This window comes from Lepidochelys kempii, chromosome 8 (assembly GCF_965140265.1).
Source record: "Lepidochelys kempii isolate rLepKem1 chromosome 8, rLepKem1.hap2, whole genome shotgun sequence".
Lineage (NCBI taxonomy): Eukaryota > Metazoa > Chordata > Testudines > Cheloniidae > Lepidochelys > Lepidochelys kempii.
The window spans coordinates 59,811,869-59,825,826 of record NC_133263.1 but is presented as its reverse complement, the minus strand read 5'-3'; the positions used below and the strand labels follow the sequence as shown (position 1 = coordinate 59,825,826).

At 40.3% G+C, this 13,958-nt stretch overlaps 1 protein-coding gene across 3 annotated transcripts in view; it reads left to right on the top strand.

The window, feature by feature from the left end:
- Positions 1–6,744: 6,744 nt before the first annotated feature.
- BRINP3 (BMP/retinoic acid inducible neural specific 3) overlaps positions 6,745–13,958 on the top strand; it is a 290,676-nt gene continuing 283,462 nt past the window's right edge. The window contains exon 1 of one of the 3 annotated variants that reach the window (XM_073356709.1): positions 6,745–7,631. The gene's annotated coding sequence lies outside the window, so the exon portion shown is untranslated. Of the gene's footprint in view, positions 7,632–9,082; positions 9,330–10,444; positions 10,887–13,958 lie in introns of those variants that run through there. The other 2 variants (XM_073356711.1, XM_073356710.1) reach the window with 2 other exon arrangements.

Here is a 13,958-nt window from a genome sequence, read left to right as displayed (position 1 = left end):
TTAATGTATGTTGATGTTGTCCTGTTTTGAACAGTACTATATTAGTGCCAAGCTCTGATCGGCTGACAGCTTCACACAAGAGGGATTTGTATAATTACTTTATGGTTATTTCTCAATAATTGTACAATGTATATGCAAATATCTTCATTCTAATTAGCTAATTGTGTATTGACCATATTCTGGGTCAATAAACTCCCATTGGCCTCAAAATTTACTTTCAGCATTAAAGTATATTCAGATATCTGATTTTTGCATCATAAACAAGAAGCAACCTTAAATTATAATTATATCACTGAATTAGCAGACAAAATCCAATGATTGGCTGAGATAGCCTCAAAAAGTTTCCTACTATTGCCTTCCAAACATTCCAGTAGTTTTTTGTGACCAAACATTGTTGAGTGAGAGGTTCATGTCACATTGTCCTTTTACCTAGTCATGTAACCGCCTAGGTTCATTAAAGTTGTTCCATGTGTGTGAGTTTCTACATAGTGTCACTTTTCATGACTTCCTGTAAAGTATCAGGGGAAATATATTTTTCACTCTCCTTATACTCAAAAATAGCTTAATGTTTTGGCTCAATCTTTACAAAAATATCATTTCTGGGAAGATCCCTGATCCAGCAAAGTACTGATTCTGTGTCTATTTCAAATGTAGACTACATATGTAAGAATTTAGGTGAATCGGGGCCTAACTAGAAAATCGCAGTGTGAAAGGAGAAAGTTTCAAAAAATAACTGAAAACAGGGGTTTAGAATGGAAACACATATACAACCTTAAATGGGAGTTTTCTGCTGCTGGGTCAAGATTCAACAAAGAACTTATGTACATGCTTAAATTTGATCATATGCTTAAATCCATCCCTGTTCAGCAAAGCACTTAAGCATGTTGGTGTGCTTTGATAAATGAAAGTCAGCGTCCGAAAGTCCTACTAAGGCACTTATAATTGTTGTGTCTAAATACCTGCTGTTCGGGGTGAGGTAGGATTCACCTTTTTTTCTTCCTCCTTCTCTCTGAGATTGAATAGGATACCTGGGATCTTCAAAACCTCTGTATCCCCAAGTTTGGGAGGCTTGGGAATGGTTAGCCTCTAGGGCTGCTGCTGGCAGAAGCACATATGCTGTAATCAGCATCAATAACACAAACTGTTGCAAGACAAGAACTCTAAAAAACATATATTCGCTGCCTAATTTTTGATCCATTATGTTCAAGTGGGATCAGAATTAAGCAAACTTAATTCACACATCTAAACTCTTAACAGTCTTTCTAGCTCATTAGCCCCATGGCCCTGACAAATGATCAATTGCTTACAGTATTGTTTATTTATTTTAGAGAATGGAATATATTGAACAGATTGCTCAAAGAATGGTATTATATTAATGGTGTAACATTAGTGGCCCATGTATTTTGATTCTTATGGAGTAATGACAAATAACAACAAAGATTGTTTTAAATTCTGCCACAGATTTTTTATAATATGACTGTTAGGCTCATTTTTATGGGGGGTAACTACATCTATTGAGATAATGCACCAGATGTTAGGAAATAATTATCTTTTTGAACTACTGTCAGTAAAATATTGTCAGGTTTCAGAGTAACAGTAAAATATTGTGTTTTTCCAACTGCAAATTGCTTTCCCCACAGACCCTCTTCTCTCTGGGGCCTGAAACACAAAACCACCTTCCAAAGTCTAGCGTTGTCTTTAGGCAGTTTCTTGACACTACAGCAGGTGAATGGAGAGTTTTACCAAAGCCTTCCAGCCCTTGGTCCCTCCTTGGGCCTCAGTAAACTTCATTTAAACACATTGGCAAAATATATTTTATTGTTGCAAATACCCATGAATTGAAAGGACACAGCTGTACCAGGTTCTTATCAGTGCTACTTCCACCTTCAGTTGTACAGAATGGCGTTTGCTATAACTTATACATGTGTCTAAAGCTGACTCTTGTTCCAAGCACCAAGCACAACAGAGCTTCATTCGACTGAATCACTCTATCTGAAATTGTGTCTTGTTTTTTGACATGAATCACTGATATGCTTTGAAAAGTCCCCTATTTATGTCAACCTCCATTTATCCAAATACATTCCAGATTGTAACCTCTTCAGGACAGGGACTGCTGATTTCTTTGTGTTTGTACAGCACCTAGCACAACAAGGCCTTAGTTATCTAGATCCTCTGGGAATGACGGTAACACAATTATAGTGGGCTAAATTTTACCCAGCCCTGAGAGAGATCACCAATGAGGCAGTGGAGGTAAGGGGGGAATGGAAGGTGCAGGACCACAACCCCAAACATATTCACAAACAATCCTGTGCAGGAATATTGTGCAATCCTATTAGGAAATGGAGGCACTTCAGGCTAGTCACACTGCCCATGCTAGCTCCCTGAAAGGGAGGGGTGGGAAGAGGGCAGGACCAATAACTCCAACTACACCACACCAATCAGTGGAAGCACATGTTGCACTAAATCAGTGGATAGCTAAACTGCTGTTGACGTGTGTGCTATTCTAGAGTCCCAGGAGAAATTCTGTTTGAGTCAGTCAGAAGTGTAACCCATAGCATCCCACCCCAAGATGGTGCAAGTGGCCTAAAAGCCAGAATCTCCTCTTCCACCCCTTTTCTCTTCAGATAAACACAGTTTTGGCCATCTCTTGGGATTTTATTGGAAATCTCACAATATTTGATGCTGTTCTTAAAGGGCCAGCTGCTGGAGATAAGTAAATGCCACGGAATCTCAGTTTTTATTTTAAAAAGTCTCTAGTCTTCTTAGTTGCAGAAAAAAACTTGGAAATGTGACCAAGTCACAAACTAGCAGACAAAGGAGCCACAACGTATTTATATTTGTTTTTTTTTTTTTTAATCTCCTGCTTTTTAAGTCAATCTCATTTTTGGATACCTTACCCATAATTTTTGAACAATTTGGGTTAGCAATTTGTTGCCATTTTACTTTACCTAACTTAAGCCTTCTATCCTGCCTTACCCATCTGACTGTAAAATTATAGCTGTTGCTCTACAACTACATCAGCCATACGAAGAAGAAGATCCATCTGTCTCACACTAGTCACTACTATATATAGATGCAAAGGAGAATTAATAGTAGATAAACAGTATTTCTGGTGGTGAAACCGCATCCAATCCCCACGCTGATTAACACACACACAGTTTCTGGCCCAGATGTGTTACTAGATTAATTTTCTCTTTGTGGAGGGCAGCCGATCTCAGAAGAGTAGGACAATATACAGCATCCCATGAAGTGAGTTCGGGGATAACTCATGCAGGTTTCAGGTATGTGTGTGAGTGTATGACTTTGTATTAAACATAGATAAATAACTTTTTTTTTATTTGTGGAAGTTAGGAAGAAAATATACAGAAGCAGCTCATTCCCTATGAATGAAATGTTGAAAAATACTAAAATAGAGCTCTCCAGAAAAGGCAGGGGAGAAAGTCACTGGACTTCAGTGTAATAGATGGAACCATGTCTCTATTAAAACCAAGATATCAAGGTCAAAATGTTTCTACCAAATAAAATTCTAGCTAATATTCTGTTTGTTTTGTATTGCACAAACATTCTATTCATTTACAGATTTAGTTTAATAACTCTGGGTGTTAAAAGAACTAGAGACTGAACAAGAAAGATTCAAAATCTGAGAAATGTGACAAGCCATTTAAAAAGAAAAATATATACGGTATAAATAGATGGCAATTAAATATTCACTGGTGGGTTTTCTTGCTTAATATGCAATCTTTTTTGACATTTAAATCACAGCTTTTTAAAAAAATCTCACTAATGCAAAAACACTGACAACATAAGGAGTCAAGAGATTAAGGCTTTTTGCTTTAACTTTAATTACTTTGTCATAATTTCAGTTAAGGGCAAGGCACTTTAATAGGTTATTACATTTCTCCTCCCAAGTGTTTCAAAAGTCAAGTACAGTTTCCTCGGACTACATATGTAGTGTATGAAATATTTAGATGAAAAGTTATAGCAGAATAGGATGCAGAGAATTTATTATAGCTGGTATGTAGGCACTTTAAGAAGATGGCAGTATTGCTCACATAAAATGTTGTCAATAGAAGATTTTTTTTGTAAGAAACCAATTGCAATCTAAGTGTCAGTGCTGTGTTTGCCTGATAAATTACATGCAGCCTCAAAAACTCCAAAATAAACTTGTATGTAGTTTTGGAAGAAAGATGAGTTCAAAAAAGACATTGATAATGAAGAAAAACAAAAACAAATTACTGTGTGATACATTGTTGCTGTGTGTATGTGCAACTTTCACACACATGATTAATGTTAATAACACTTTTATTGCACCAGTTTTTTCAGTATTTAAGTAAAATTCAACTGCTTGAAATTTCAGTATTCTGGCCCATAATGGATAATATCTGGTGACCTTATAGTAGGGCCGTTGTAAACATTAATGGTGAATGCACCCCTGACCAACGCCTGCACAAGTCCTATGCACCACTGAAGTGCTATTTTGTGGGCTCAAGTGGAACTGAAGCAGCCACTAGGTCTTGAGCTGATCCTCTGCACGGGGGTGAATTTCACCCCCAAATTGTTTTGCATTTATTTTCCTGAAGCTGTAGAACACATATATGAAATATAATAATAACAGAGTAAACATATTAAGAAAGATTAGGTGAGGTGTCACTTGCTCAGCAATTAGAGTTGGACTGCTCTGAATATTAAACATGTGGATGTGTGTGCTGTGAATACTAGACATCAAATGTAAATCAAATCACACTGTTTCCATTGCATCTTGAGATGCCTTGCTATGAAATTAAAATCACTATAATTATGAAAAAAAGATTAAAGGGCCCGATCTGAAGCCCCGTGAAATCAATGGAAGTATTTCCATTAATTATATTGGGTTTTGGATCAGGCTCTAAACAAAACCTTCTTGAACAGTAATCTTCTGCAAAATCAGCCGACCCCTCCCCCCTTATCCTTTATCAACAAGATGACTTCAGAACAGTTCTGGCTAGGACATCATTAGACTGGCATAAAACCTATAGAGAAAAACAGAAAGGCATTAGCATATCAACACGTCTTTATCTAAAAAGTATCCTTCAGAGCTTGCCAATGTTCTTAATAATAAACTCACACACAAAGATAGTGCTGCACGTGCACAACCTGGCACTGTTGATTTACCCTATCCATACAACTTCATCTCACTGACTTTCTCTTGTGTTTTCCTGGGGATTTTGTCCTTTTCAGAAAATGGACAATGTACTTATTGAATATCTTGAATCCACAAGTCTATTTGATAGTCACTGCGGGTTTTATGCACAACAATCTTTGTTAAGGAGAACACTGATCTTTACATAAACAAAGTGACCTTTCCTCTCACTAGCATTGGGGGGGGTGGGGGGCGGAGGGAAAGCAAGGGGAAAGGAAGGAGGGGCGAGTCCTGTACTACTTTGACACTCGGGAATCACTGATGCTCTTATAAAAAGACTGATGGAAATGGAATATAAAAAAAGGTGTTGACCAGTTTACACACACACATCACAGTCGAGTACATATAAATGACTGTGAGAAAGCCAAACTGAGGGGTCAATGAAATCATCAGAAAAAAAAAATCTTACTGAAAAGCCGACATCGTCTAATACATACAATACAGCATAGTGCCTTGTATACTGCGTAATCCCTACAATACAACAAAGTGCAATGTGTATGCGGGTTAACATATACAGTCATGTTGCGTATTGATGGGGCTCACTGATCACTGGAAGCATGGTAGAACATGGCCAAGCTATGTTACGCTTGTAAAAATTCAAAGATTGCACAGTTTCTTGCTGGCTCTGCAGGCTATTCATGTCGACATATTAAGGCAGGCAATCAGGAATTAGCTTTCATTTAATTAATGTCAAATTGTCAACTTCAATATATGTCTATATACTGAGAGGGACAGTGAGGATATGGAGAAGGGGGAGCCCTGTGATTGCTTGCCCCCGCCCCACACACACACCTTGAAATTCACTACACACTCAAGAGCCACTGTTATAGAAAAGAGAAAAGGAAATTTTCCACTAACCCAGGTCCTGATTTACATGCAGAGAGCAAGCGAATGAATAGCGGCGAGAAGCGGTGCGCGTCTTTAGCCACAGCAGCAAATAAGATTACTTACTTACCAGGGACGCTTTGCACCGGGGGCAATGTTTATTCCCTCGATCACCCACCTCAAGGAAATCAATCTCCTGCATTGTCCCCTCCCTCTCGCCCAAGGAGAGAGAACAAGATAGAGAGCGAGAGGGGAAAGATAGGAGAGAGGGCAAACGGCTACCTGGGAGCTCATTGTCTAATGTCCCTGTGGGTGGATAAACCTGGAAGCACAAAACCAGGCACCTGGGATCAGCAGACGCTCAGCTGGGAAGAGAGGCTGCTCCTTGAGGAGGAGGAGGACCCTTAGGGAAGAAGCCTGACTTAGAACAAGAGGGTCTCAGCTAAAAGGCTTGGTTAAAAAGTAGCCGTAGGGAATAGGGGGGGGGGTAATCTTACCCGATCCATACTGTAGCTATCGTGTGTTCAACTGCAGCCTGCGCGGCACGAGGATACAGGAACGGCACAGTCACGCCGGGGACAGCCGCAGCAGGCCCATTTCCCACCGCCTTTGCCGAACGCGAAAACCAAACACAGAACATAGCCCCCGCCCCCGTCCACTCCCAGCCCCCCCGGCCCGGGGACCCGGCGGAATCAAGCCCATCGCCTTGCGCGGGGGATTCACACTCTCACTGGGGGAGCTGGAGCCGCTGCCGGGGCGCCTAGTCACTTTCCCTTTCTCCAAAAGCGCCGCGCTCCCCGCGCAGCTGCTTTCTGCTCCGTCTTCCCTGTAGCATCTTCTACGCTACGCTTGTTCCTCGAGCAAATCACGGTAGATTGAGTCAATGGTTTGGTGTGGTTAGTTCCCTCCGCGCGCTTCCACACACACACACACACCCCATGGTGTTTGCTCGCGGGGGTTCAGAGGAAAGCCGAGGGAAAGGCACTGACTTACCATTCAACTCTTAATAATCATGAACCACAGCCCAGGGTATCTCTAGAGAAGTACAGAGCAGTGCAGTATCTCCGAGGTTGCCCCCTCTTGAATTCTCATTGGATCCTCCCCAGCTCCCTAAATCATCCCCGCTGCTATATCTATCAGGATGACTACAGCCACGCTCACCAGTATCTCATTGTCTCCACCACATCCCTGTACTTCTCTGTGCAGATTTTTCTGTGCTCCTTCCTCTCGAGCTGGGTTGGCAGAGCCTCTCCCCTTTTTTAACCTCTAGGAAGTCTCACGGTTTATTATTATTATTTCTCTCTTTTGCCTGAGGATCGTCACAGAGCCCACTCCCCTCCCCACACCTTGTCTTCACATATTTGTTTCTTTTTTCTGTTTGTTTCGTTGGGGGCTTGGGTGCTCTCTTTCAATCACTTCTATCCTTCCCCACCCCCCTCACACACACACACACACACAAAGTGGGTTCTTTTCCTTGGTGCTGTGCCACCAGGAACTGCTGATTATTTCTAAAGGGCCACCACCATGCAGCTCACTTTTTTAGCTTGAAACTGAAGAGCATGGACTGTCTGCTTGGATTCTGGCTACGTTTCGCCCACAATCATCTCGCTTCCTGAAATTTCATCTGGTGAGTAAGTTTATTTCCCGCGCATGCCGTTTTTAACAAATTTGACACTAATCTGGAGTAATGTTTAGGTCTCGCCATGCTAATGCTCTATCCCTTTACTTTCCGAAGTCGAAGAATTACCAAGCATCAGCCCTACTTGACCACATCCATTAATGTTACTCACAGCCAGAGGCAGTAAGTTATAACCTGCACCACGATTACACTACATTCCGCTGCTTATTCATCATATTTTATTAATGTTTGATCAGACAATGTACCTGCTACCTACATCCCTTGCTTCCTTAACCCGTTCCTCAACCCCACACATATACACCGGCCCTCGTATGTATTTTGAAAGGACGCATTATTTCTATTCAATATAGGAGAATGGGTCCCATGAGAATAGTTGGGGGGTTGAAGGGAGCTGTGTCTGAGAAAGTTCATTCCTTTTGCTGATCCCCACAGAAGAAGGTTGTTCAGGTTGGTTAGGCTTTTGCTGTATTTTCAGTCAATTCAATCAAAGAGAAAGGGAAGGGAGAGATTCTCAGACCTGATCAAGTATACTCGTTGGAGCTGCACGGAAGGTCTTGAAGTTGAAGGTGATGTCTGGAATTTGGGTTTACGGAAAGGAGGCGTAGTTTGAGCATGCTGTGGACACCTCTCTTTCCCTTCATGACAGAGGAAGGGAATCCTGTGGAATTATAACAATCCTGGCATAATTCGAATCCTGGCATAAAGCGAATTTGCTCTCATCTCCTTCCTGCACATCCATTTCTGATCGCACCTTCTGATTCCACCCCTGCGCCCCCATACCTGTATTTTACTACAGTGCAGACAGCAGCTCAGGAGCCTGCTGTGTTCTCAATAAAACGCACGCACATTTACATGGAGCCCATCTTTTGATCAACTGAGGACTTTAGGTTTCCTTGAAAAAAACCGCAATTAGTATAGAAATAAAAAAATGTCGGGTGTCTTCATGGAGCCATTTAGAGCAACGTCTTTTAACGTTCATATTTCTTTAATTAGAGCTCTTTCCACATTCAATAGTAGAAGATGGGGAGGGAAATACCTTCAACAGTGAGTTATTGGTTTAGTTCCAATACTGTCGAGGTGATTTGGCTTGAGCTGGGTATGGTAAGTAATATGATCATGTCTATCACATTACATACATGGATCACGGAAGGAACTCAGTTTGTGGTCTTAATAGGCAGATGGGCCAGTGAGAGAGAATGAGGATTTGATTGACTGTATTGGCTGGTGGATGGGAGAGGAGAGAAAAAGATCAGTGTTCTCTCAGTACCTGCTCCTGTCCCCGAGAGTCCCCCTTCCTTCTCCTTCAAGTGCTGGATTATCTGGGGAGGGAGGAGTTAAAAAGCCCTTCAGCCCTGGGATCCAGTTGAGAAAGTCCATTTCCCTTTCAACTCCTTTCCTCGGAGCTGAGCATGGAACCCCTACGCCTGGTCACCTTGCTATAGCTGTGTGTGACTTTCCGCTTCAGTCTTCCCTCCAGGGGAACCTATCGGGAGCACCATTATTGACCGTTCTCCTTCACCCATTCAGCCAGGGTTTGTGTAATTAATCAAATCCAGTAGGGGCTAGTGAATTGCGCTTCCTCTGCTGCTGCTGGGAAGGATCCTCCACTACCAAACGGGTCAGGGGAAAGAAACTTTCAGTGCAGTCAGATCCTTTTCCCCACCCCAGATGTAGCCGAATGTCTAGGTAAGTGCATGTCAGAGGCTCTGCCTAATTGTTGTTCTTAATTGTATTATTATTCTTAATTACAAAAACCCGAACAGTAAGGTGCACATTGAGGAGAGGGGATTTCATCTGTGCATCATCTACAAGCTGTTAAATGTTTGTACTCTGGAAAGGCGATTTATATTGCTATTTCCCAGGTTGAATAGCACCTTCTATGCCCTCGGAGGGGGTTGGGCACTGGTTAAGGTATAGCATTAGGGAAGCTGACTTGGTTAGATCACGTTCAGTTGATGGATGGTGTGAATGCATCGGAAATAAGAACTGACATAGGTTGGCCCGTGTGGCTTTTCGTACTTTACTGGAGGAATAAAAAGATCCTTTGCATACAAACACCAAATAAATCAATGCAATTAATGTAGTCTAAATGGGCATTTGCAGCCAGCAAGCATGAGGCATACTTAATAGAGAAGGTTCCCATTAGCCTTAATGTTTCATTTCCAGCGTTCAACAGTTCTAACCAGAGGAAACCCGCTGCTCACCACACCGTCAGGATAGATGACTCAGAAAATCTGTATCCTCATTCAACAGCCTGAAACTCCCTCCCCCGTCTGGTTTTGGTTTAAAGTCGTGGTAGTGCGTTAATAAAATTAACTCCCTTAGGGGGAGAGACCTGCAATATCCAGCGTGGTTTCCTTTAAGTTTGTATAATAGCCTTCCTAAATTGCCTTCACTGACAAAGATCACCAGCACCATCATCAATCATCATCATCATCATCGTCTCCCCCCCAGTAGCTTCATGGATCCTGTTCCAAATCTTAAAATGATTTTGAATCTTTCCATTGTGAGTGATAGAAACTAAGGTAGAGGGATCTTTAGGGGGAGTTAGTTGCCTGTCTCCTTTATAACGCACTTCACAAGCAAGTAGGTCTGGTCATTAGTCTGCTGTTTGAATTCGACTCAACTCTTGAAAGTTTCGCTTTTCTTTTGGGCGGTGGCAGTTGGGGGAGGAGGAAAGGGCTGAGCCCTGGTAGTGTCTGTCCTTCACCGGCAGAGGGCGGGGTTCCCAGAGTGGAGTGAGCGAGTTACTTTTGCAGCCAGGCGGTGGCAGACTCTTGTAGTCTCTGGCAGCTGGAGTTCTCTTTCTCGGAGTCTCTCACCTTAGAGGTCACTTTGCTTTGCATCAGATTGAGGAGCACAAAGTGACCTGCCCCTGCACCATCTCGCATCCCCCACCCCAACAAAAAGCCTGTCTGAGAATTATCCAGGGGATTTGTTGCCTGCTATCTCCCCCCAGAAGATGAGATGCATGCATTTGTGTAAGCTTGCCAAATCTATGTGCACCCGGGGTGACCAGAAAGAGTTAATAAAGAGTGCAGGCTGCTCCCAGCATGAATCCTATGTGTACCTCATAGCTATGCTAGCCAATCATAGGCAACAGAGGTATGAACTATAGGATGGTGTAAAAGCTAAGGTAAAGAAATTTGGGTGTAAATTGTCACAGCATATTGGAGTACAGGAGTCTGGGCTGTCTTGGCTACTGCTGTCTGTGCACTTACAGACCATCATGCATTTTAGCAGGTAAGGGTTTTGTTACCAGCAATCTATACTGTGTCTTATTTCTGCATTCATGTGCATTTTCTGTGTACATTTCATTAAGTGTTTAATTGCATCCTGCCCTGAATTACTCTTTCACAAACTATTCCATACCATTTCGTTTTGGTTGATTGCACCATAGAATTGTTACTTTTCTGAAAGGGGGACTGGGGAAAACTGTAACATGATATCATTTAGTGTGGGTGAGGCGTTTCTTAAGGCTGTTTTAGTTTTAAATGTTAATGATTTCCTTTAGAGAAGAAGTAAGCATATGGAAAGTGTATTTGTGCACTACAGTAATTCATGACTGGCATACAAATATAATGCATGTGCTGAGTGAAAAATGTTCTCTGTATAATATTGATATCTGCCACAGATCCCCACCAAATAAAGGCCACTTTGAGACAGACTTATAATAAAACAAACCTTTTGTGCACTTTCAGTTAATTAGGGACACAGCTGTTTAGCTGGCTCACAAGTCTGAGAGAAGAAACCATAATATATTATTTGCTAGAAACTGTCATGTCTAACTCTTCTTTTAAATGTCGCACAAGAGAAGGGTTTTTTAAACAAACAAAATATCTGTTTTTTTAAAAAGAGTGTAACTGGCACACTAAGCATATGTGGATAAATGTACGTTGACAGTATAAAGAGTAACTTCAACATCACAGGCTGTATAGATATTGGAGTTTAGGTAGTGCTGTCAATGCTCAAACTTCGAAGTGTAGCACACTCCTATTATTAAAAAGAATTAGATCTGGTAGCATAGCTGTATGGTATGATATGAAGAGACCTTGCTTTGAAAATAGAAATGTTTAAATTGTAGTGGAGGAAGCAATCGTCAGACTCTGTTGCATTGCTCTCTGTTTCAGAGATATCACAATTTCATGTACAGACGAGATGAAAAAAATCTTGCCCTGAATAATTTTCTCTTTAAATCTTGTATATAAGTTTAGGGGGAAAATATTCAATGTTATTTCCTGTAGCCTTACAACCACCTGCATTGAGAAGAGGTAAACCCTACAACATAAATTTATCAATACAGTTTCTGCATTTGGAGTGTTCACTCATGAAATGTTGAAGGATTGAGAATGAACATGTTAACTAGCAAACATGCAAACCAGCAGCTGAACATTTTACAGATCTCACGGCAAAAGTCAGCATTTGTACAACTAACAAACAATCGCAACAACTTGAGAATCTTCGAGCAATATAATCACTGTCTATTCCTCCCTTATTCTTTCTATTACTGAGTGTCTGAGTTCTATTGTGAAGAATTAATTACACTAGTTCACTAGTTGTTCATGCCAACCTGTGTTTGAGAAGTTTTTTGTTTCTAATTTATATAAATGGTAGTGACTTTCCACTGCTCTCAAAATACGGGAGATACATGTTGACTTATGGGACTAAAATAGTTGATTTTATTTGGATTAGTTTGAAATCAGGTTTTCCTATTTGACTTTGATCAATCTAGAAAACATCTATTTTTTTAAATTCAATGGAAAGAAGTAATGTCCATCTAAAAGTGATACAAGCTTGTTTTCCTTCACCAGTAGCTTTCGCAAATCTAAATGGAAAATTGGGAGAAGATCAAGAATACTATCAATTTATCAGAAATATTTTAGTTCTCATTTAGCATACAAAAAGGTGGGAATTTCTAAATTGTAGTTTCTGGAAATATTCAATATTTATCAACTGTCATATGTAATCTGTGAACCCCTCTTTCTATTCCCCCAAAAGACTACTCTTTTTACATATCAGAGATAGGCACTGATTTTTCAAAACATTGGTAACGTCTTTTGGGAGTGAAATCACCAGAAGTACAATTTGACAGATGTTTCTGAAATATGCTTTCAGGAAGCTCATGTTAAGAAAGGCTAGCCCATGTGATTCTTAACATGGGTAACTTCATTTTATGAGACTGACATTTCACCCCTTCCTAATTCCAAACGTTACTATTGATGTGAAATTTTCAACAACAATCCTCCTTTAGAATTTATTGTCTTATTTAGTATGTCTGCTCCTCATGAAAGGCCTGGTGTTGCATCATTAAAAATTATGGGAGTTTTGTTATTGACTTCACTGAGGGCAGGATCAATCACCAAGAGTATAATTTGGAATAAGAAGTGGATTTTAATATTAAAAAAAACCCAACCCTCTGGGGACACTATTATATTACATGTTGCATACACACTAGTACCAGAGGACTTCATTGGAATGAATACTATTAAAAGAGACTAGAAGTGAAGTGTTATGGAACTGGTCTTATTGTTTTATGTCATACTGTTCAAATGATGTGTGATATATTATCGTACTTTCACATATAGCAAAAATGTATTAAGAGCCTCATTTTCAAAAGTGCACACCTCCCACTGAGCTGCAGGTGCCCTCTGAATATCAGGGCATTACATTGTAAGGCACATTGAAATTAGTGTCAATAATAAAGTTTTCTAGCCTTGAAATTAATTTAAATAGCCAGGTAGATATTGTTCTCCATGCACTGGGCTATATTATGGCATGAATTTTAAGCAGAACCCCCACTGAAGTGATTGGGGAGTTGTACTTAAATCCAGTGGTATCATATAGTCTATTATCAGAAATAACCAAGGACATTCACCAGAATGTTGAGGCTTTATGAGTTTAACTAATGCACTTTTCACAAAGACCATAGATTTTTTTCCCCTATCTTTAAAGGAAAATTGACCAGGTTATATATATACTGTTAGCTCAATTAAGATTATTAAACCATAGTGGTTTCTCTTATAACGAGGTGAGATCCCATGGCTTTTCAGTCAGGTACCTTTGCTGAAGCAGTCACATTAATGGTGATTAGAAAATGCTGCACATTTGCAGTAACACCTTCATTGCCAGACTTACCAGCCACTTGGTTAATGAGAGAAGCAGTTTTGTGACATCATTAATATTTTTACAATAGTTATTGTTTTAGTGAACAAAAGTCTTAAATCCAGCACTATTTATATTATTATTTAATCATTTTAAGTTCATATTATTCATAATTAAAAAGAACTATTGTAAGTCATATTAACTGAGGCTAAT